Source organism: Aphelocoma coerulescens, chromosome 2, assembly GCF_041296385.1.
Source record: "Aphelocoma coerulescens isolate FSJ_1873_10779 chromosome 2, UR_Acoe_1.0, whole genome shotgun sequence".
In the NCBI taxonomy this organism is placed as follows: Eukaryota; Metazoa; Chordata; class Aves; order Passeriformes; family Corvidae; genus Aphelocoma; species Aphelocoma coerulescens.
This window is the reverse complement of record NC_091015.1, coordinates 49319765-49344091: the sequence shown is the minus strand read 5'-3', so window position 1 is coordinate 49344091 and position 24327 is coordinate 49319765. Positions and strand designations below refer to the sequence as shown.

The 24327-nt window shown below is 39.5% G+C and overlaps 1 protein-coding gene across 20 annotated transcripts in view; it reads right to left on the bottom strand.

Annotated features, from left to right (window-relative positions):
• RBMS3 (RNA binding motif single stranded interacting protein 3) overlaps positions 1–24327 on the bottom strand; it is a 711765-nt gene that overhangs the window by 558935 nt on the left and 128503 nt on the right. For 3 of the 20 annotated variants that reach the window (XM_069007368.1, XM_069007363.1, XM_069007369.1), the window contains exon 3: positions 5999–6212. The exons of the other annotated variants lie outside the window; for them this stretch is intronic. The gene's annotated coding sequence lies outside the window, so the exon portion shown is untranslated. The remainder of the gene's footprint in view (positions 1–5998; positions 6213–24327) is intronic. 20 annotated transcript variants of the gene reach the window in all.

Sequence of the window (24327 nt, the reverse complement as noted above, 5' to 3'; positions counted from 1 at the left end):
TTCAGGTTCGACAGGAAATTAGCCGAACAGCTAAACTGCCCACTCTCCAACCCTTCCCCAGCAGGCCATATGAATGTCTCCAATTGCTACAGTTTGTTAATTGCCACACAGAAGTTATCACATTAATGCAACTTTGATGCCAAGAATAGTTTAAATGAAGTTAAATGAGTAAAGCATGCCTAGTAGTTCCCATTGTTCAGCCCGATAGACAGGCAGTGAGTTGGATAATTGGGCATTCTGACACTTCCAACTCATTTGTTTCATTACACTGTGTTGCTTGCACTCAAATAAACATCTGCAAAAATTGCGAACAAACAGATCTAGGAATTCTTCGTGAGGAAAAAGCTCCTGTATTCAGACTGATTATGCACTAAGAACTTGTCGGATTAGGGGGTTATTTTGCTTTAGGGATGAGGGCATTTTCCTCCCAAACGCATGTCACGCAAGAGCAACACAAGCTATTGAAGTCAAAGCCCTGAATATCACACAACGGACATCATATTAAAATCAGATTCCTCTAAGATCCTGAATTTATCCTAACATCACATCCCATTACTATTATGTAGGTGCCTTTCACCTTAACAGGGACACACAGCACTTTGCAGAGTCAGATTCCCACAGCCAGATTATTGCAGTTCCTGGACTTCCACCACTCCCATGGGTGCCAAGAGATATCCTGTACTTAGAGACAGGCATTCATCCCCTGCCAAATAAAATACTCTTCAATTGCTATAACTCACCGTTAGCTTTTTCTAGCTTTTTTCTGGTATAGCTCCCCTGACTTCCACAAATTTTTCCCAGCAGAAAACTGCTCTGACAGCAAGAGTTACAGAATTGTCAGGTTGGGCACCACTCATTTTTGTGGCCTAACATGACGCTGGAACGCAGCGTGGACGCTCTCAGTGCCTTCGTGCTGGCGCAATAGGACGTGCCACAACACATCAAGTGCACTTGTACATCTAGTTCAGTAACCTGCCTCCAGCAGTACCTTCGTGCTTCAGGGGGAGACAAACCTTTTGTACTGTGTATAATGAGAGGAGAATTTCCCCTCTCTGGCAAGTCATAGAGCAATTTGTGGATACCCTGATGGATGAGAATTGATTAGCAAGACTTGAAAGGTCAGAGGTACGCACAGACCTCGTCTGTGATACAAAGGACAGTTTATCCTCCAGATCACAGGAAGCATATAGTGAAATTTTCATTGTTGCTGATATAATATGGGACATATTGCAACAGCAGGTTGAATTCTAATGCAGCCTTTATCATTAAAAATCCCAGTACAGCTATGTTATTCTTCTGAGCCAACATTTTCTGCCTTCCCCAGTTAGATGGCTGGTTTTTTGAAGGCTATTGAATCTCGATTTATTTGCTAAAATAAATTCACAAAGTTTCATCTTCCCCAGATGTGTCAATTAACTGGTTGACCAGGCCCACTCAAAGTCCTAGCACTAGAGCAAGTTAATTTTATTTCTACGTAATCTTACTGAACTTTTCTCCTTTTGAGAAATGCTATTTTCTAGAAATAAAAAGACGAAGATTCTCTGCATAAATGCTCTCACTCTCTGAAATTCCATTAAGAAGAAGATCAAGCAGGCACCATATTAAATACTGAAATAAAACTGCAGTGCAGCAGTTGACACACAAAAGCCCAAGATATTTCCAGTTTGGAAAGAAATAGTTCAGATGTTAACATTTCTACAGAAAGGATTTTCTGTGTTTGGACAAGTTCTTTTCTAACATATGAACTAGTGAATCTACAGTGGGTTGTGTATTTTCTTTGGTTAGTTGGTTTGGGGTTTTAACTCCAGCATGTTTCACAGCATTTGACATAAACACCATAGAAGCAGATTTAAGTTTCTAACCCTCAAGGTTGTAAAGAATCATGTAAAATCGTGAACCTAAAGGTCTGAAATCCATATGGTAAAAAAGATCAAAAAAGTTTATGCTTTACAGTTTGTAGTTTTGAATCAATCTCATCTTTTGGGAGATGGAAGTGTTTTCCTGAATGTGAACATGAGTAAAATACTGAGCAAGGAAAGGAGGCAGCAGGCAGACTAACACTTTTTGTACAATATAAGTATTTTTATACAAATGCAGATGCATGGCACAAGATTTTGGGATGACTGCAAAGAGCAATGGAGGGAGCTGGTAGATCAAATACTTGCTCACCTAGGACTGAAAATAATTCTTGCTTCCTTCCTGTGTCTCTTATTTGATATATATATATATATAAAAGCATATGCACATGAACAAATTCTAAAGAGAATTTACAGTCATTTTTCAGTATTACTCTAACATTTCAGAATTGGGATATGAAGCACCAGGTGTTGGAAAGATTTCCACAAAGTTATGCCAGTGCAGTCAGTGGGATTATGCCAGCAGTATTACATTTACAGAACCAGGCCCTAAGGTCCTAACAGTTGCTCTCTTATAGCAAGTGATGTGCTGAATCCCTGGGAATACTGTAAAAACTGGCAGATAATTACATATTTTTACACTTTTATTTAATAATGTTGTTAGCTGTTTCATTCTTGGACCAACCCTCCCATATTTCACAACTCTTACAAATATTTCATTACCATACTTAAAATGATTTAATTTCTCATCCTGCAGTGCCTGCATGAATCATCATTCCCACAAGAAGGGAAGGAACAGCTACATTAACCCAGGACAGTGCAGAACTCTTAGAAACCTCAATACATAATTCACACATGTTCCCATCTTTTTTTTTTTTTTTTTTTTTTTTCCCTATAGCTGCATCCTTTATATTTCCCCCCTGGCCAGGAAAAGTCCATAACTGCAGACAATGAAGCCTCACAGCCTGGTAACAGGACCCATTATTTATTTATACGTAGAAAGAGGATGCGTATCATATGACTTTTTACTGCTTAATTCAAGCCTGTATTACAGAATTTTCTGATATCCCCTGTGCTTTAGATTTAGTTAAATACACTGAATACTACCCTTAGTGTATCATTTGGGTAACTGAATTAGAAAATAGAGTTTCCTTAGGATCCAGGATCATCAGAATAGAGGCACTCCTAAAGAGAAATCCATGGCTGATAACATGACCTTGAAGAAGTCTAGAACACAATATGATATGATTATAATTTGAACCCAGGACACGGAACCAGACCCACTATGCTGTAACCATTTTTTCAACTCAGGACTGATTTTGTATTTTTTGAAGAGTCACTCTTCAAAGAGAGGAAACCAATTTAAGTTTTGTGTTTGTACATAACACAGGCCAAGGTTAAAAAAAAAAGCCTCACTCCACTCAATTTTAAAGCATTTCAGAAATATCTGAGTAAATCTGCATTCTCCTCTGCTGCCCCCATCAGATTTTCATACTGTCTTGAACCTTAGCATTCTCACCGGTGGGAAGCTTTTCCCCATCTGAATCTCACTGAGTAGTTGTAAATACAGAAAGTATTAGTGCTAGTTTCATCAATATTTTGAACTCAACATGAGTAAAAGGCACTTGAAATTATTTTGGTCCTGATATCTGAATGAATTTAATTCAAAACTGACTAAATTGAAAAAGAGTTGTTAAAGTGACTTAAAGCTTGGGCTACCCTTTTCACAATGTCTTTTCAAACCTCCTTTCCAAAGATCAAGATAACCTTCTTAAAATTGAAACGTCTTAAAGCATCTTGCTTCTGACACTCAAATAAAGCTCCTCAGTTAGATTTCTGAACTTCTAAATCAGCCAATAAAGTGTGTAAGCATGCTGGAAAGAAAATAAACAAACTGAGGAGAAAAAATAAAGACCGGAAGAGATGAAACATATGTGGGAAGGGTAGAAGAGCACAGGGGTGGGGTGGGAAAAATGCATAATAAATCACAGCCTTGCTCAACCAGCAAAGATCAGTAGATTTTAGCTGAAGAAAGAGTCAAGCTAAAAGCTGCCTATGATTGCAATGAGATTCTGAGCACCAGAAAGTTTAACAAAATTACAAAACTTAGCCAAAATTGGAATTTATAATTATATACTGAACATGATACAGTTCCCATCACTGATGATAAAAGCTTTGCCAGTAAACCCAAATATGGGCTCAGACGCTGCTTTTGTTAATTCTCAGTTCTTAGTACAGGAGCATGATGTGCCTGTAGTGAGTAACTGAGCTTGGAGCTTGGCACAGCCACCCAGTTAGGCACTGAGCCTTTGGTCTGGGTTGTGGACTGCATTTCAACCCCAGAACATGGGTTGGAAGGCAAAAACAAGGAGAGGAAGAGACACTCGCTGCCACGAAGCAATGTTATATTGTCACAAGAACTTTACAACACACACACACACAGAGTGGCATGTACGTACCATTACAGACATGCACATATATATGTATGTTATTTAACTAGAAACAGATTAGAATCAGCTAAATAAAAGTAAACACACAGATTTCAAAGAAAAATCACACAAGGTAAAAAGTGCTTGCCTGCCTGTGGCATCAGTTGAAGAATAAATATGATAATAAAAATCATCACGAAATGGCATATGGTACATTTTTGTACACATATTATTCACTCTTTTTATTGTATTTGACTTGACACTGACAATATATCTTACTCATTAGGGGAGCTTATATTTCAGTCTCAGCTGTATGTTAAAATCTCCCACTGTTATGTGGCAAGAATACATAAAAAACAAATAGGCAAAAGCACGCTCGCCTGGAAAGACTTAATATTTCTCAAAATGTTCAGAAATTATTCTTCCCATTAAAAATCCAAAGTCAAAGGGGGAAAATACAATTGTTACCCTTGATTTTTCCCTGGTGTTTCATTTATTACATCAAGAGTTCCTTGATTGGATTCAAATGCAAAGTTGCTCCCATGGCTTCAAAGTCAGAGTAAATTGAAAAATGCGCTTCAACAACATTGATACTCAAATAATATCCCAGAATACTGTCTTAATGGCTTTACCCTTATTAAACAAAACCATAACAAAACTTTGGGAGTCCTTTTAAATGAAATTACAGAATGATAATAAAAAGCAAAAAAAACAAACCATGTACTAAAGAAAATCTTGTCCCCTCTTTAAACCCCCTCTGGAAATATTTGAGTTAAATTTTCCTGTGGCTCTGAAGAAGTCTCTCTCATCCACAGGCACAGACATCCACACACAGACTCCAAACTGTCATGCCAGATACTAAAGGGAAGGCTTCTCATTGTGGGCAGTGCTTTGAGCAAACAGTTGAGTGTAAAACCAGAGCTGGGAAATCCCAGGAAGAACCATTTTTCAGAGGGAGCATTTCAACACAATTCTCACCAGATTTCCCTCCAGATATATCCATCTGCCTGCAGAAAAACAGCCTGGAAAAGAGGTTCACAATTGCTGTCTGAAAAAAAGCTCTCAAAAAAGTTCTCAAAAATCATTTAAATAATCTAAAAATACTGCTGGGCTGTTAGAGTGTCTATTAGTACCTACTTTTTATTTTAAGTTTGGATCCAGAATTTTAGACAACTGCCATTTCATGTCATTTCAATAAACCAAAAGAAATTAAATAATTTAGGGGAAATGAAGAAATAGCCCAAGAGCTGCTGCCCTTTGTAAAAAACATCAGATGATACCACTCTGATTCCAGTCTTTTGGGACTCCATATAAGTTGAAACCACAATAATTTCAACCCTTCCTTCCTCTTGGGAGAAAAACAGTGCAAGGATGGAGCAATGACACCTCCACTTCTGGCAAAGCCAGTGTTACTTTCCCATGAGGTTACCTCTTGCCCTGTTCCCAGGTGAACTTCCATCTGGAATGGTTTTCTTCAGAGAGAAGCTAAGGTTTGGCATTTTCTCTCTGACTGGTGCAACTCGGGCAAAAGCAGTGTGTTTGTGAAAAGTAAAGGGGGGAAAATGCTATATTGTCCTCAACCAGTTCCCCCCTCTGGACAAATAATCAGAAAGCCCAGGAGGAGATTCACCTGGAATAGTGACATCACCCCAGTCACCTGCAGTGAGTATGTCAACCCCTTAATGACAGGGGATAAAGCAGCCACAGACATACCAAACTAGGATGGTGTCACTGAAGGGAATCAGCTGGACAAATCCCTCTGCAGCCACGTGAACACATCAGGACAGTGAAGAAGCTCATGGCTCATCCCTGTTGCTAACTCAGGAGCTGTCTGAATGTCAGTCTCACTGTGCCACATAGGGACAGATGCACAGGGTGGTGTAACAGGGTTTCCTGAACTATACCAGGAGTCCAGAAAGGAGATGTTCTACAAAAAAAAGCATGTGCTGTTCAGAAGAGAATCAGCCAGAATGGCCTACTTCACCAATATTCCTTGCTCAATAGGAAATTAATACTCTCTGACCCTTTACCTTTGTTATAGAAAACATTTCTAAGTGTTTTCTAAGGGTAAAGACATGAAGTGGTAGAGTTAATCTACACCTAAGCTCTGAACTTAAACTGTAATAATTCTACATCATAACCCCTGGAATGATGGCATTTTACAGAAGGTTTATCACAGTCTCACCTAAATCGCAGTGCAATTAAATGGGTTTTTCAGTTTTCATTCTTGCCCCTTCAGAATAATAGGCCCAGACTATCACAACTGAGATATTTCAACCTAACAATACTGTGAAACAGCATTGCTCTTTAGTCTCCATCCAGATAAATAATACCTTTGAAACCAATAGAGAATATTCTCCAGAGGGAGAATGCCATAGTTAACAGACATCAGGTTTAGGAGCGCATCCATTGTCACCCAGGTGGCCCAGCATAAAAAGATGCTGCAGTCTCTGGCCACTGAGATGCATGAGGGGACTGCATCTCCAAGCCAGATATGACTTTCATTACATTTATGAATTATGCCTGACATTTATATTCGAATGTAATATTTTTCGTTTTAATAAAGAATCACTGGATCATCAGAATAATGGATAGCACTGGTGCAAATATAATGAAAATGCCAAGCTTTAAATAGCTGTTTAATTATTAAAAATGTTACCGGAAAAAACTAACTTTGCACTGCTGTCAAGATCAAATGAACATGAATTTCAATCAAAAGAGAGGCTATTGTACAAGATATTAAAACATGAGGTTCTGCCTACAGTAATTATTGTGCATAGCGCACAAAGGGGAAAAAAGGCAACACTATCAATCACAGTCTGTCCACATTCAGCCAATACGAGCCCCTCCCCTGCTTTGTTGCACAGTTTTCCCTTTGTTAGCCATATTATACAATACATGGGGCTTTCAAGAGCTTGGCATTGGATGTGCATTAAGGAAAGCTCTCGAGATTGTTCTTGAAAGGAATTCGATATCTTTTCTTGTTTGAGAAAATTGCAATAAACTATACAGCATCTTCTTTTTATTTATTTATTGTTTTTTGTTGTTAAATCATCAGTCATCTGCTACTTACCCCATTATCCTTTCTATGTGATCGTGCTACACAGCACACAACCTCCTCATACGTTCATCCACATTACAGTGACAGTACAAGCACCACTCATTCAGGCTGCTGAAGGACTTGCTTCTGCATCCAAGAGAAACATCAGGACCAAGATTTTCATTTTGCACCACCGTGCAAAGTTTGCTGAATAAGTAGATGCTGTAATTTTCATGCTAAGCAACTGCTGGGGATAACACGGAACGGAACACACTATCTTGTAAGAATCAGACCACAGCATCTGTGCATGCTGAAAAACTTGAACTGCATAAGCACATCAAGGCCAGTGGCTCCACTATTTTTCTCGGGTTTTTTAGAGAAGTGGGAGCTAACACTACACATGTAGTTGCATGTCCTTCTTGTCCATCCTTCTGCTTCTACTTCCCAAAATTTTGCTGGTAGGCAACTTCTGTATCAACCAGAATGTGTAGTATGTATCCTTGGCAGGATTCCACTGACAATTTAAAAGTATTTCCACCACTGCTTTTGAAATTCAAGTTCCTTCCCTCCCCCATCCCCATTTTATTTCTTTTAATCTGCATTGTTTTAAAATTGTTCTTGACTTCTGATTTTTACCATTTTTGGTAGAAGTTTTATTGCAGTATGGCAAAAGCTCTTATGCTTACTGATATCCAGATGAGCAATACAAGTACCACATTTTAAAAGGTGAGATTCAACCTTCACAAAGTTATAGCTTTTTTGATTACCCAAGTATAAATTCTGAGCTATATATAATGCATACACTTGAAAACATTAAAATGCAGATATATATCATTTCCTCCAACTGGCTATAACACATTCTGTTTCTGTACACCTCACCACATCTGTGGATCTAGTAGTAAAAGATCCCCTTCCAGGGTGAGCCTTATCTTCAGGAAAGCACCTATGGAACCAGTTTATGCTGAAGATGATGGGAATTCTGTCCTCAGGCTTCCTACCAAAGTTAGGGCAGATGTGAAAGCTCTAACAGATCTGTGTTAAAACAATAGGGCTTGCTGCCTATTTTACTGAATACAGAGGTGTTTATTTACCTATGTCTGTGAAAATCTTTACATTCTCTAAACTGAAGATTCACAGGGATGCTTGAAATTAAACAGCAGAAACAAAATGTCCTCCTGCACACGCTTGAGGGTACGGTCACAAATTCTGTAACCAGGGCTTTATCTCAGGAGAGCTATAAAGCTGTAATAAAAACCATTTTATTGCTACGCTGTCCCATGATGAGGCTGCTGTTCTCTCATGAATATTGGAGATGTCCTGCACTTAGCCATAAATGCCCCCAGCATTACAAACCACTAAGCACTTGACTCATTCCAGCAAAACACTTTAAACCCACACAACCTGAAGTGTGTATCCAGCCCTATGCAGACTATTTCCAAGTTCATTTTCGGAGCAGAAGAAGCCTGTATGGTTGTGCCCTATACCAATGTTACAGACAAAGGGAACCAAAGCAGAGTAAGGACATGGTCTTTATATCAGTCCAGTGGATAAAGCCTGTTAGCTGAAACCACAGATGCTAACTGGCTGTATTTTTTTCCCCAATTTATAGGACTGAGTCCATCTCCTCTGACTTCTAAAGATTTTCCTGGGAAAAGAGGAACTATTCCTTCCTAACATACTGTCACCATGACCCCTTATCCAGGTAGCCATGAATGTTACAGCCAAAATATTTAAGATGGATTAAAGAACACATGAAATGGATTTCATTAAAAGCTGGCATTGAAAGACTTGCATAAAAGCTTTTGTTTCTTTCCTGTTACTCATACCCCATGACCACTACCCAAAGCTGGAGGGAGCAAGTCACTTGGCAGAACCTTCACAGAAGCAAGAGGTAGATTTTATAGCACAGCATCATATTTGTGCAGTAGAACTACTTCCACCCTACAACCAGCCTATCTGTGGCTAGAGAGTGACTTAACAAGATCAGCCTGGTCAACTTATAACCACACAGACTAGCACTTTTTAAATACCAGCACTGATGCTAAGACCTGCTCAGTCCTGAGCATGGTTTTCCATCAGTAATTAGTCATGTTAGGACTAACAGCAGAGGAGATACAGAAAAGTAACTGCAGCAATGCTTTATCTTTGTGCAAGTCAAAGGGGGAAAAGCATGTTCAAAACCAGCTGGAAAAGTGCCAGGCAATAACTTAAAACAGACTGAATAAATCCACCCCATCCCTCCACCCCACAGCTTTTGTGGACACAGTGTAAAAGGATCAAACAAGTGTAAGTTAAACACACAAACTCAGCCAAGGCATCTACTGAAGCATCGGGCTCTCTCTGCTCTAGTTACAACCTTTAGTAAATCTGTTCTGTTAATTTTTTTAACCATTAGTTCCAAGTTTCACAGATCTTAATGCAAACATTTTAACTGATAATAGCATGGAGAAATTGTCTGAGGAAAGTCACATCTTGTAGCTACTTTAAGACTGCCTGTGTTGTCCCAAGGGAACTAGTTGAGAGGACAGGGACAAAACACTGAATCTATTAAGCATGTTGGGCTAAAAGCAGTAATTGGCTTCACTTGATATTCTGCAGACTTAGTTGCATTATGCTGTATTAACTTTTCATGGCTTCATGCAGTGTACATTTTTTGACATTGCTTTCCCCTTGTCCCCATGAGAGCAGTCTGTCTATTCGTTCATCTCTGTTTACATTCTTTCAATAAATTACACGGATAACTCTCTATTTTGCCAATTCTTCACTACTGGCATTTGTAGGTTTGCATTTACATAAGACATTCTAAGTTTATGAATTGAATTGGAGCCCATAAAGTTAAAACTAACAAGGCTATAAAAATGAATTTGCTTTAATACTACAAACATGCTCACAGCAAAACATTAGTTGCAGCAAGCTTTTCCTCATTTTCTCCTGCTTCCCCTTCTCATACAGTGCTTGCCTCAAGCCATGGAGGAGAAGGCACCTCACCCCAGCCCTTCATTAGCAGAATCTATCATAGCATATAGAGGGCATCTCCATTTATAAATTTAGTTCTGGGGCAATATAATAAGCCTATCCACAGCACCATCACTGCAGCATCACAGTTTGGGAGTAAAGGAGCTCTCATTATGTGGAATACAACTGGATATGCACTCAGCTGATGCTCAGAAATTTCCCAGTAAAATCTCTAAAGCAGGTCAGAAGAGAAAGAGACATATATTCCAGGGAACAAAAAAAATCAACGTTCTGCAGTCTGAGAAAGAAAGAGAAATATTTCCACAAGAAGAGCTGCTAATACTCATACCAAAACAAAGGAAATGAGAAATAGATGGGGCTGCCAGTCTGCTCCATAATTTAATCTTTACGGCATCTCTCTGGAAGGTTGGGTGCCAGTCAGTAGCTGTATTTTCACATAAATGACACGGACATCAGTTCAGCCTTTCAGACACGAACAGACTTCTGCTCAAGAGCAAGTCTTGTGCCAAACCACCCCAAAAAAGCAGAATGGCGAAATGTTGCTGAGCTCCATTTGACTCGCATTCCCCACTGACAGCCTGTGCCACAGCTGCGTGATCCAGCCCCACAGAGGAGCGGGAGGCAAGGCAAAGGCTTTGCTTGCTCTTAAATCAGAGAACATGGAGGCAAAGATGTCATACATGAAATCCCTATTTGTGCTTGGTCTTTGCATATTAAGTGCTTTAATTAATTAATTTTGAGTTAAATATTTTTAAATTGAATGTTAAAATTAACCCATCAGTCCAGGTACAAAAATCAAGTTCCATTATCAGTGTTTTCAATTGTTCAAAGTAGTTTATTAAGAGAGTTACTTTAAGAGTACCCTTCCCAGTTAAAAATTCCCCAGTTAAAAATCCCAACTTATACTCCCTTTTCAAACTTCAAACCACCTGTACACCATAAGAGTTATCTTTCCTGTGTTTACTGTATACTTTTACAAGTGTTTTAAGATGTGTTGGATGTATTTTAATACTTTTTTAGGTGTTTTTACTTGCACTTTGGCTAACTCCAAAAACCCCAGTTCTAACAGCCAGCAGCTATTTTTAGCCCCATAGCCATTACCCTGTAGGCAAGCTCCGTGGCAACCTGAATTTTAAGGAAGGCATTTTAGCACCCTTATCTCAACTGATACCACCCCTCTGACAACGACAAGCCATTGGTGGACAGAGATGATCTGTCAAAGGGAAAGCACCAATCACTTTAAACTGAAGGGGCAGACTGTGGGCGGGCTGTGGGCGGACTGGGGCGGAGCAAAGGCACTATAAAACAACGAGACAGAGAGAGAAGCTCTCTCTCTCTGCAGACTAGCGGTGGTGGATGTCAGTGCTGGGCATTAAAAGCCTTACTCCTATTAAGGAGCCTTTAATAATTTTTTTTCCTGACTTTTGGACCAGCTAAACGTCAGCCCAGCACTGCAAGTCCTTTTTCTCTACCTGAGGTTCAGTGCTGTCTCAGCCAGAAGATTTCAAATCCCTGCACTCCTGGGGCATACCAGCTATCGAGCCATAGGATCCCAAATTTTTATATTTTTCTAATTTCTCTAATTCTTCCATTTTTCCGTTTTCAATAAATTATTTTAATTTTTCATTTAACTAAGAGTTGTCTCTTTTCTCACAAAAGATGTAATTCTGTGCTAGGTGAGAAAGTTCAGGTGCTTGCAAACCCAGGGCTTTCAGGATTCCGGGCCAGTCATGTATACTTGAAACTGCAATGTGTGCAGTTAAGGCTATACAATAGGAAGTATTTTGAAATAATGGATTAAAACACTACTTCAAAACATTTTAGCTAAACATCAAAACCTTGCTCAAATTCTAATGTCACCTAAGAAATGAAATTCAAGATGACAAGAAATTTGGTGGGATTTAATCATGCACACAGGGAGAAATTTTGTGAAAATAATCTGACCAAAGAAATGGGAGCCTAATCGCAGAGCTGATGATCCGATCCTCAGAAAGACTGCCTAACAATTTCAGGTCATTGATATGAAACCAGTTTCTACCTTAAACAACCAAAGCTAATTTGAGTACTTAATATATGAGTTATTAATTACAATTAGAAACCCCTGTCATATTCCAGACAGAAAATTAAGATTATTTCCTTGATTTACATGGTACATTATCCTGATATTATCTAAACCCGCAGCATAAAACAAACAACAGCAAGGAAAGATCGTTCCCAAGAGCACAACAACAACAACAACAACAACAACCTGTTAGACTGAGTCAAAAGGATTTTTTTTAGCCAAATTAAAGATAATGGATTAGCTTTCTCCCATGATTTATATTTAATTTTTGGCTTGCTAATGAGTAAAACTTCTAGATTATACAAGACTTTTGTAACACAACTTGGGAGAAAAGTCTAACTATTTAAGGCAGGGAGCAAGAGCTATTAGAGCTGTTGATAAATCCAGCATTTTACAAAATAACATTTCCATGGCAAACAGCACTACAGCACTTCAGAAAACAGGATTTCATTCATGAAAAATAAAACCAAAACATTCCTGTAAAGCTGAACAAGTTTGACCTTTTTAGAATGCAATTTGTAGCTTTTGTGTTGTCTTATATGAAGTAAAAAATAGACAAGAGAAATTTTCCTGAGAGGAAATAAAAAGAAGTAGATCTTTCATACAATTTTCTGAAGTTTTGTTCTTAGTCTGCTTAAAAAAGAATTTTTCGTTTGTCCCAAACTTTGTATCAACTGGAAGAACCCATCTCCTACAAGATTCCATGTTTTCATAACCTCTCCTGGTGCTAGAAGTTATAGGTGTGTGCACGCGTGATCATGGGAGTCATCATCAGAAACCACAGCTGGGCACTTGCCATTCATTTTTGAAAAGAAACAAAGATTTTTCCAAGCTAAACTGAAGAATACATCTGCCTGCTCCTGGATACACGTGCATTTTGTTAATTTGTGAATATGGGCTCTGAAGCAGATTGAGAAAGACAATAAAATACTGTTGCTACTTGCAACCTTTGTGATATATGTCCCCAAAAGTGGATTTGAAACTGAAAAATTCCTGGCATTTCAGGAAAATAAGAGTCTCATCATTATTTGACTCATGGGGAACATAGGGAATGGAATAAGGTCATGCCATGTTATCCCTAAATTTAGGCATGACAAGCTGTGTCCTAGGCCTGAGGGGTCCATCCAGGAGAGCAGCTCTTCATTGCAGGTCCCAGGCCGCTCCAGGAGACAGAGATGTGCAAACCTACAATGTAGTTTAGGCAGGGTCTGAAGGCCCCAGGCTGAGATGAGACATTTGCCCTGAGCTATGCTGTGGAATCACAGCTAAACTGGATGAACACAGAAGACTTGCAAAATCTGCAACCTCATACAGCTACTTTTTCATATTTCTTCAAGTGGTCAAACTACCTAAAGAGAATCCACAACTCTCACCCCCATCAGAAGGCACATGCCTTTTTCCCCACAAAGTGACAGAACCTATTTATAGAATGGGACATGACTGCCCATTCAGTGCCTTCTGTTGTTGCAGGGCAGTGAAGAAATGTCATCAGAGATTTCCTCTGCATGTGCTGCTAGGAAAAAGGGAAGAAGAACAGAATAGAACAATTTCTCTGGAAGGGAGCTACAATGATCATCGAGTCCGACTGCCTGACAGCTTTGGGGCCTACCACAACTTAAAGCATGGTATTAGCGGCATTGTCCAAAAGCCTCTTAAATGCTGACTGGCATGGGGCATCAACCACATCTCCAAGAAGCCTGTTCCAGGATTTGACCACCCTCTTGGTGAAAAAATGTTTCCTTGTGTTAAGTCCAAACCTCCCCTGACAGATGCAGCGTCGAGCCATTCCCACACATCCTGGTACAGGACCCCAGGAAAAAGAGATCAGTCAGCATTCCCTTCTCCGTTTCTTCTCAGGAAGCTGTAGGGAGCAGCGAGATGGCTTCTTAACCCTTTTGCCGCCAAACTAGACAAACCCAGTGTCCTAAACCACTCCTCAGAGGATATTCCTTGCAGCAGCTCCTTTACCAGCATTGCTGCCCTTCTCTAGGTTTGTTTGAATACCTTAACATCCTTTTTAAATTGTGGGGCACAATTTACGGGATTATATTCCTTTACTGTGCTCCCTCACAGTACAAGAACACAATTAGTACAGTTAGAGCTAATTGTTTCAGGATGTGCTATGTCAGTGTTGCACAGCCCTTTGCAGAGAAGAAAGCATAGTCTTAAAGTGCAGTAGCTATCAGTTTGTTTTCAAGTCAACAACACATAGGCTTTAGCTCATAAATTCCATGCAGTTTGAAATCCTTGCTACTTAAAGACTGTCTTTTTCCTAAAAGCTCTCTGGACAAGGGGCACTTATGGTAAGAAAATTAATCTCTAGACTTATTCTGGCTGCTGGTCTATCAGATCTCTGTTTGGACACATTGAGCTTGCATCAAAATATTAAGGTTCTTTAACAGAACAGACATAGTCTGGAAGCTTTCTGCACTCACTGCAACAGTTTTGCAAACTAATTATTATGTGTGTGCCAAAAGATGGCTTTTCATGTTGCTTTTATTAATTAAAAAGTTCTATCCAAGTAACATCACACTGACATTCTCAGGTGGTTTCACATGGGCATATAGAAAACAAAATCTTCAGTCCTATTTTGCAGTTATTGTACATGTGTGTAGAAAGTCTTAGAGAGAGGCAGTCATCTTTTATTGTCAGATGGACACCTGGCCAGTCAAATCCTTATTCCCATCAGTATTATCAACAACAAGCTTTTTGAATGCTTGCAGATTTCCTTTAAAAACTCAGCAACGTTTATTCACACTGTTGGAGAGTAAAGCACATCCCCACAGACAGGAGTGCCACTAACTGCATCACACTGATCCACCAGCATTTCATCTCTTGTGGCTTTTTCAGTACCTGGGCTGATTTGGCACTTTCTCCACAGAAAGTTCCAAAATGGAACCTCAGTTAATGGCAGCTGTGGTTATTTTCTTTTCTAGGAGGCAGGTATCCATTTTGAAAGGGCTTAGACTGCCATCAGCGGCTTCTTGCTCTGAGCCCATCACCACAGTGCGCCACCCATTGCGCAGCTGGCAGGGGGAAGGCTGGATGTGCCGGCGCTGGCTACGTGGAGCTGCGGTCCAGCAGGCTACTGATAGCTGAAAGCCTCCCTAGGGTAACTTCCAGGCTCTACCTTTCATGCCTAGATGTCATCAAATGTATGAAACAGTGAACTGCATGGCCAGGTCTTTTGAATGTAGATTGCAGAAAAGCATCATTCAAGAAATTTAGATTTCCTTACCCGTATAAAAGGCTTGATTTCATGGCATGTCAACAAGGTAATGCATATCTGTTGCTGCTCCTGATTAAATTGAGAAAAGCAGTAGGCAGAGAAGATCAAAACCTCAAATGGAAGAGCTCCATCATGAACAAGGAAGGCCAAAACCAAAAACTTAAAATACGTTTTATGTTAATAATAAAAATAAAATGTTACTGTAAGGATTTTATTTGCCAGTGCATAAGAAGTTAGGACTGAGGTCACATCCACACACTCCCTACAAGACCACCCACTGCATTCAAGCTCTTGAACACGTCGCCTCTCAGTTTAAAGGTAGAAGCTGTGCAAGTGTAACTCAAAACCAACATCTTTATATATTCATTTTCCCATTACAGAAAAATTTAGTAATTTCTTCACTGTCATTACTTTTAGATCTCATGTATAATATTCCTGCAGAATGTTAGTCTCTGTAGAAATTTGTCAGGCATTAATACTTGGGAGTAAAAGCAATACAATCTTGTTTATAGCTCTAACTACAACATACTTCTTACTTATCTCTGCAAGTTTCTCTCACACAGACTGGTATTTCAAATTTGTTTTTTTTAAGGTTTTCCTTACCCAACCACATTACACTGGTGAGAGTAACTAAGCTAAATTCAGTACCAGAAAGACACAAACAAGGAGCCACAACAAAACGCAACTCTGATGACTCCTGCTCTCCATGACCAATTAGCCAGGCTGTAGATTAGCCACACCTCAGGTTTAAGCACTTCCCTATACCTACATGTGGAACTAGTTTGTACCTCCAGTTCTTGGTGGCTGAACTGTGGCTCCACATGAACCCAAGCACTCTCCCAGAAGTAAATAACTTTCCTGAGACAGTGAAAATCACAAGTTATTAAACCCCATCAGCTACACTAAGCACAATCACTGCCCAAGTGGGATTTTCTGAACAACCACCGAAGTAGATGGCCAAAAACCTGGTGGGACCAGGGCGAGGAGGGTCATACTGAGTCTTTCTGCCATTTCCATCCACAGCCCATTGCACATCTCTGCAAGGCTCTTCTGAGCTTCTCACAGCAGCTGAGATCTCTTCCCTCATCCTTCTGATCCTTCTAACACCTTAGGGACTCTTGCTAAAGGACTTGATCATCTGTAAAATAATCTAAATACACAGATACTAAACAGGAAAACATGAACAGTGTCATTCATCCATCTGTTCCATGATAAACGTTTTGCATACACATATTTATGCAGCAAATACCACTTTCACCACTGAAGTGCTTTAAAGCTACAGTGGAATGCTATTCCCTGCATGGCAGGCAGCTATTGAGTTTTATTTCAGCATTCACACAAGACAATTGGCGCTGGGATCTTGCTTTGTCCATCCTCTGTGTGGCAATGTCAGTTTCATAACATCATTTGCTTGGCCTCCAAATCCGCTGTCCATCAGAGATGTAATCCACGTGCTCCAGAGTCACTGTGAATCAAGCCAGTGCCTTGTAAGCAGGCAGGCTTAGGAGACTTGCTTCAGAGCAGCACTGCTGCTCTGAACAAACCCCTAACATAGGTGCAGCCTACTCTCTGCATTCAACTGAAGTTGGAACAAATCTTTTTTGCCAAGCAGTTCAGACCTAAGACTAATGTCAGAAAGAAATGCAACTTCCACCAAAAATGCTTCTAGGTCCAGTCTTACGAGCTTCCCCATTTACAAAGGGTAAAACTAGCCCTGGAACAATTAACCTGTGTATCAAGCACCAAATTAGCATGCACTAGATGTCTGCTCCACTCAGAAGAAAACAACTACTTTTGGCTGCAGGAGTGCAACTGAGCAGCATCCTATCCTCTTTCAGCAGCGTAGCCTACCAAGGGGTACCCATGTGCTAGGGTCCCTGCTCCCTTCCTCCAGCTAGCATGAGGACCAGCAGAACCTGTCACTAGTTTTTCTTGTTTTGTTGTGTTCTCTTTGGAGCACTTCTAGTTAGACTCTAAAGAAATCACAATAAAAAGATATTTTCACATAATGCAATGCTTAGAATGAAAAGCCAATTCTTAAGTTTTGTTAAGTTACTATATGGTCGTTGACTAAATATTACTGTAAAAAATTGTAAGAATTATATAAGCATAAAATCTCTAAGGTCTCTTTTCCTATTTTCACCACTCAATTAAAAAAGCAGGCATATTCCAATTTCTTAAACAAAAAAAACAGTAAGTGATACTAGTTCAGAAAATAAATATTAATTGGACAATTTTCATTCCTCTCAGAATATACTTCTGATTATAAACAAAAATTCAATGTCCTAATAGTGCAAACTGAGCTCTCTTATGGTACCTCTCATTGAACAATTCTATTTCTTGACTTTCGCTTTATTCTAGCACAGAAAACCCAACTGAATGAAGAAAGCATTGGTCCCATTTCTTCTAGAGACTGCCAAAGAAGACACTCTGCAAGCCAACGTACTAATATCCATACCACACATTCAGTCATTTACACTCTCATTTACAAGGCAGCCTAATCCAACAGTATGGCCATTTTTTTTACAGGAGGCTGTGAGGCACAAGGTAGGTGAAATAACAATTTGAGTATTTTCTTTCATGCCCAACTGTACCGAGAGTACGGATTTGATCAGCTGCCTGCTGACAGATGTATCGCTGTTTACTCCATGTCCTTGCTTGTGGGTTTCTCCTCTGATCTCTAACAGGATCCACTGGGGCTTGCCAAGCTTCAGCTGCTCAAGTCTCTTCTCACAGAAGTCTGTAATGCTCATCACAGGAAGCCATGTAAAATTCAGCTACCAGAGCATCATATACTTACTAAAACCCAAGAGGGACAAAACCAGCCCTCAGATGACAGTGGGCAGATCTCAGTTTCAAGAAAAACAGCAGTCTCACATTTAAAGGTGAAATACAACCTAGGAATAAATCCCCAGTGCTGGGAATAACTGGGAACAATTTCCAGAGTCAAATACCTGCTTTTATCATTTTGTGTTTCCATAGGTTTCATATTGAGTTTCTCTCCTTTTATTCAGCAGCAGAAAATTTGTAACAATGGGAGCATCATTATTTGTTATACTTCCTTAAAGGCTCTGTTTGATTTATGCAGCGAGCAAACCAAAACAAAAAGATAGCTGCTTCTAAATTTATGAGTTGGTGCTGCAGACTGTCAATATTTTGCAGAAATGGTAATGCAGGGGCTAAGAGAGACAATCAACCCTCTTTCAATACTAAGATATTTTAATGCTATTTCCCCTAACAACTCAGGGTCTTGCTCTAGTAAGACATTGCCATTCCTATACTGTACAGCGCCTTCTGGGGTGCATGGGCAGCCAAAAAGATGGAGCCAAAATAACACTGCCAGTGGGTAAGAAGCAAGCATCTTCCCATGAGAGAGGTAGAATTTCTAACCCAGAACAGACATGCAAAACTGCTGGGGACAGAACACTCTTGTAAATATATTCAAAAAAGGATTAAGCCTTATAGGAAATTTCCTAGATAATGTTGCCATATAAGACTAGTGTTATCACCCATAGAGACAGAAAGCAGCTATGAGAGCAGCTGAATTGCACCTTTCTGGTGAATATCATCTTTACTGCTCTCATGCTCTTAAGATCCAATTAGCTCATACCGGATAATTACCACTGTCCCAAAAACGTGCTCAATCATCAAGAGCAAGCTCAGATTTAACCATCAGAACCTAAGCTAGGCTAATAGACCAGGCCACTGCAGGCAGAGACAGTTAGCAGCAAGTCTACTTCTAGGACAGCAAGTGTTGATGCTTCTGAGGGAAGCTGCAAGAGGACACTGGGGTTAAAGCTTTTTTCATTGTATTGTCACTAAACTTCCACTTTTAAAAAGGAGGTTGGACATCTGGAAAAGGGAAGACTTGGGGTACCACGTTGTGGTATTCATGCACCAGAAGGGAGCCTACAAAAAGATGAAAAGAAACGTTTTTCAAGGGCATGTACTGATAGGGCAAGGTGGAACAGCTTCAAACTGAAAGAGGGGAGGTTTAGATTAGGTACCAGAAAGAAATTCTTTACTCTGAGGGTGGTGAGCCACTGGAACAGGTGCCTGGGAAAGTTCCAGATGCCCCATCCCTGGCAGCGTTCAAGGCTAGGTTGGATGGGGCCCTGAGCAACCAGGTCAGTGAAAAATATCCTTCCCCATGGCAGGAGTGGGGTTGGAATGAGATGATCTTTAAGGTTCCTTCCAACTCAGGCCATTTTAAGATTCTTCAACACAAATTTTTCAAGAATGAGGTTCCTGCATTTCATCACCTAACAAGGCATATTAGGAGCTTTCTACTAAAAATGCCAACTTTCTGACTTATTTACATCCAATTCATCAATATGTCTCTAATTTTCATTAGTGTCATATGTAAGAGGGTTGACCTAAAACATGACAGCCTATATCTGTGGCAGGGTAAGTGCATTAACCAAGACAGTGCATGCTCTTGGTTAACAGTTGAGACACTCCATTAGCAATCTAACCCTAACAGCAAGGAATACTTTGCAAAATGGGATAGATGTAGAAAAAGTCACAAAAGCAGTTGTCAACTTCTAAACTCATAAGAAATTGGGTAACCTTGGAAAGTCTTTCTGAGCTCATGTCTTTAAGTACAGTTTGCAGTGTGATGATGACTACTGTGGAAGAACCTGACTGAATTATAACGCACATTTTACCATGTTACTGGCCAGATTACTATCAGGTTATTAAATTCACTTTTCTGTTGTTTGTACTTATAGATATACTAAACTTCAGTCTTCCTGAATTTGAAATGTGTATCTGTTAACTTCTTTGGAGAGATTAAATAACTCTTCCTGAATCTTAAAACAAAATCTGTCAAGCTCCTAAATAAACAGAAGCATTTTCTAAAATATTCTACAGGAAAGCTGTATTTCATGTAGACCTTGATTTCATTGTAAAAAAGTCATAGGAATCACAGGAAAATTCAGGAGTACCACTCCACTCAGAGTCAGCTTAGGCAGCATACAACCCTACCTGGATATTGCTCCTAGGCCTGATCATCCAATCAGATTTTGTTTATTCATCTATTCAAGCACCTGCCTCTAACATGAGCACACAAATATTGCAGAAGACCACATCAGAAGTGTTGCTAAAGACAAGGTAAATGATACCCTCCACTCCTCCCTTGTCCACAGGCCTAGTCATTTCACCACAAAAGATTGGTCAGATGCTTTACTCTTGGTAAATCCATGCTGTTTCCCACACACCCTTTTTTTTTCTTTAATCGGTTCAGAAATGTGTCACTCAGCTGTAAAATAGATCTAAAACCATATAGCTTTGTTTTTCCTTTTATTGCATCGATTCAACACTCACAACAGTAGACCAATGGAGGAGGCCAGCAGGTGCTAAGAACAGAAGTGTGGCACTACTTGAGATTTTCATACTGCTCTGCTCTTTGCATAATAGTCCAAACTCAAAACACTTGTGCCAATTCATATTACAACCTATCTTCAATAAAGAAAAAAAGGTAGAACATTATATCTTTTTGATGTGTGCACACAAGGTATGGGTGGAGCTTTGCGAGTAGTTCCCACTCAAGACCCCTAGAAATGCATAACTACAGAAAAATTCCACCTCTGACTGAGCTACCAAGGGAAGCATCAGTTAGAGCATATGTTTAAGTGTGGTGTTCCAAATTACTACCAGTGAATTCAAGAATAAATCAAAGTCTTTCTGCTTGCAGTAATAAACATTCATAGCCTTTAAACCAACATATAATCATCATTTTGTTAATGCTCCTTGAAGCCAATAATACCCAAGAAGTAAATACTTAAGAGCAACTGAGAGGCTTGGAAATAAATGCTATTTTCTAAGTACCAGCATTTATGACTAATGCAGTTTATCATCATATCAAAAGAACACTGTAGGGTACTGTGATTGCTTGCTTCTTGATGCTACAGCTACCAACACAACCCCACCAACTTCAAGGTTACCATATGACAAGTAACAAATTATGTGGCAAATATTGTCTTCCAAGTCAGCAAACTCTTAATTAGATCATATGGAAGAGTCATAATTTCAGTCCTCAGGCAAAACTGGTCTACTTTAAAAAGCTAGACTTTAACTAGTGAGTGGTCTGCATATTCTTAGAAATAGCAATAAAGTCAGTATGGGGAGAAAAAAAACCCCAACAACAAGGTTTTGTTCAACAGGAACATATGTTGGGAAGAGCACTGATTTTAATGTTTGCTGGTAATATCTATCAAGCCTGTATGTTTGCTCAGGACCCTAAGGTTAAGTATATAAATAATTTCAAGATCAGATTTTTCATAGCTCAGCCACAAAGAGATCAATATAGCACATATGCACATATTGTTGGGATGTTATGCTGACATCTTACTTTAAAAAAACAAAAACAAACCAACCAAGTTGTGTATCAGACATCAGAAAAAAACCGGAACAGACACATCCACTCTTTCATGCATGCAACATGGAACCTGGGAAAAAAAAGGAATAAAACCAAAACCTATGTTTACAATCACCAGCAGCACATGAATGAAAATAATACAGCTCTGAACAGGGAAACTGCAGTTTTCCAGGAACTATACTTTCAGAGAGTATTTTAAAAGGGACCACAAAACATTCACAAAAGTGAACATTTATCTCTCTTGCCTCTAATACTTGTTAAACATAAAATGGAAGGAAAAGCCAAGGCAGCTCCTACAGGCATGCTCAAAATCAGATATTCGGATTTCTGAAAAAGCTGCAAACATTCAATTAGAGACAAAAACTGATGCCACACAAAATCTGGTCCAGAGCAGACTGATGTATATGCAGATATTTTCATCAGACTATTTTTGATCAGAAAAGAAAAAATCCCTTCAAATCTTTTAAATTGTTAAAGGGATGGGTAGAAAGAACAGTAACAGTAGCCTTTCTCTTAGTCATAACAGGAGCTTGTCAGAACTCACCCAAACCATCTGCACATTTCAACAGTACAGAAAAGGACCAGTAATTCCTAGAAACCCTATGCAAGTCATCACTCAACACATATTATTACTCCTCTGACAGTGAATCACGTTTCCAAAGTGCACATAACAGAATCATATGCAAGTATTAGCTAATTAAAAAAAAAAAAAATAATGTCTGCAAATCCAGCTGAATCTTTACCTGGAGAGAAATAAGACCAAGAGCTGCTTTTCCTCTCCAAGTACATCTTCACTTGCAACTGGAACAAGTTCTGCCCAGGTATTCCCCACAAGTATATTGTCAGTACCTATGCTGAAGGTATTTCTTCTCAAAAGAATCTCTTTAATTTCGTACTAGAACTTCTTGGGAAAGGTAAAGGACTACAACAGTATTTTTTACAAAAATCATACATTATCACACAAGGAAGTCTAAAACTCAAGTGTCAGCTGTTATCTGCTAACAATGTTTATTGCAGTGGAAATTCTCTCCTCCTTCCTCAAATGAGAGGTGTATTTGTGGGACTAATCCTAATTGAGATCACACAATTTCTCAATTTGTATGAGCAGAAAAGAGTTGAATTTCTCATCAGAAGGTATCTGATGCTCACAGTTTCCTGGCAAAGGCACTTTTTGGCCTATTCCTCCACTGCAGTTCAAACTACCATTAGATCATACAGGCCCAAGAGATCAAAGGAAAAACAGTATCACCTCTAAGAATCTCATGTTTCTTGATTGCCCCCCACAGTATGAGCTGCTGCAGCCAGATCCCACCAAATGGCAGGAACACAGCATAGCAGCAGTGCGTGCCTTAATGAAGTTGAGGCACTACAAAGTATATCTGAGCTCAAGTATCAGCCCTTGTTTTCTCCACTGAAGTCTCAGCCTCTGTTCAGGTCACAAAGGACTTTGCCCACTTTGTTCTTGGCACGTTTCAAGCTCAGGTCATACCATGAGCACAGCTTGCCAGTAGTGAAAAACGATAAAAGAGGAAGAGGGGAAGAGTCCTCAGGCCCCTTTGCAATGTCACCAGTAAGGTGCCTAACAGGGAAGCGAGATATGAGGAAGAAACACAAGCTTTATAGGGATAAAAAGCTTGTACACACTGAAAAATTATTAATGGGTAATTCCCAATGAGAACAGCAAGGCAGGCAGGAGTTTTCATGCCTACTGCTAGGGGAGTGTGGGAAAAGAAGAAAAATAAAAGAAGAAGAGAGAATAAATTAGACTGTTAAGACAAATTCTTTACGTAATTCCACTTGGATATAGTAGACCTGACAAAAACCAAAAAAATGTCTCCAGAAAGAAACAACTGCCATCCCTTTTGCTCATCCTATCTCATGGTTTAGACTGAGTAAGTGGGTTGCTGATTGTTGGAATCTGAGGTTTCATTTCAGCATGTCTAAAGGACGAAATAAGGGACTGGAAGGAGAAGAGACAATAAATGGTATCAAAACAATTTATAATTTCTTGGCCTCCATTTTAAACTTAGTTTTCCTCTAGTGAGTAAAAGGAGAAGGTCTGAAAAAGTTATACAGTGCCTCATTAGAGAATTCACCTCCATGAAGAGTGCAAAAAACAGGAATTTCCACAAAGCTTTAAAATATTATTTCACTTGCCTGCTGACAGTCTTGGTCAAGTAGCAGAGCTACAGCTAGCACCAAAACTGACACCGCACTGGTCTCATCTCTTGCTTGAAGTCATGATGGGACAGGTTAATGCTGGTGAGTAGGAAATAGAAGGCGGCTGCCATCCTTGGGATAATGACCCTTTAGCAGATGTTTTGAGAGGTTTTCTTGAAATAATCCTGGAAGTAAT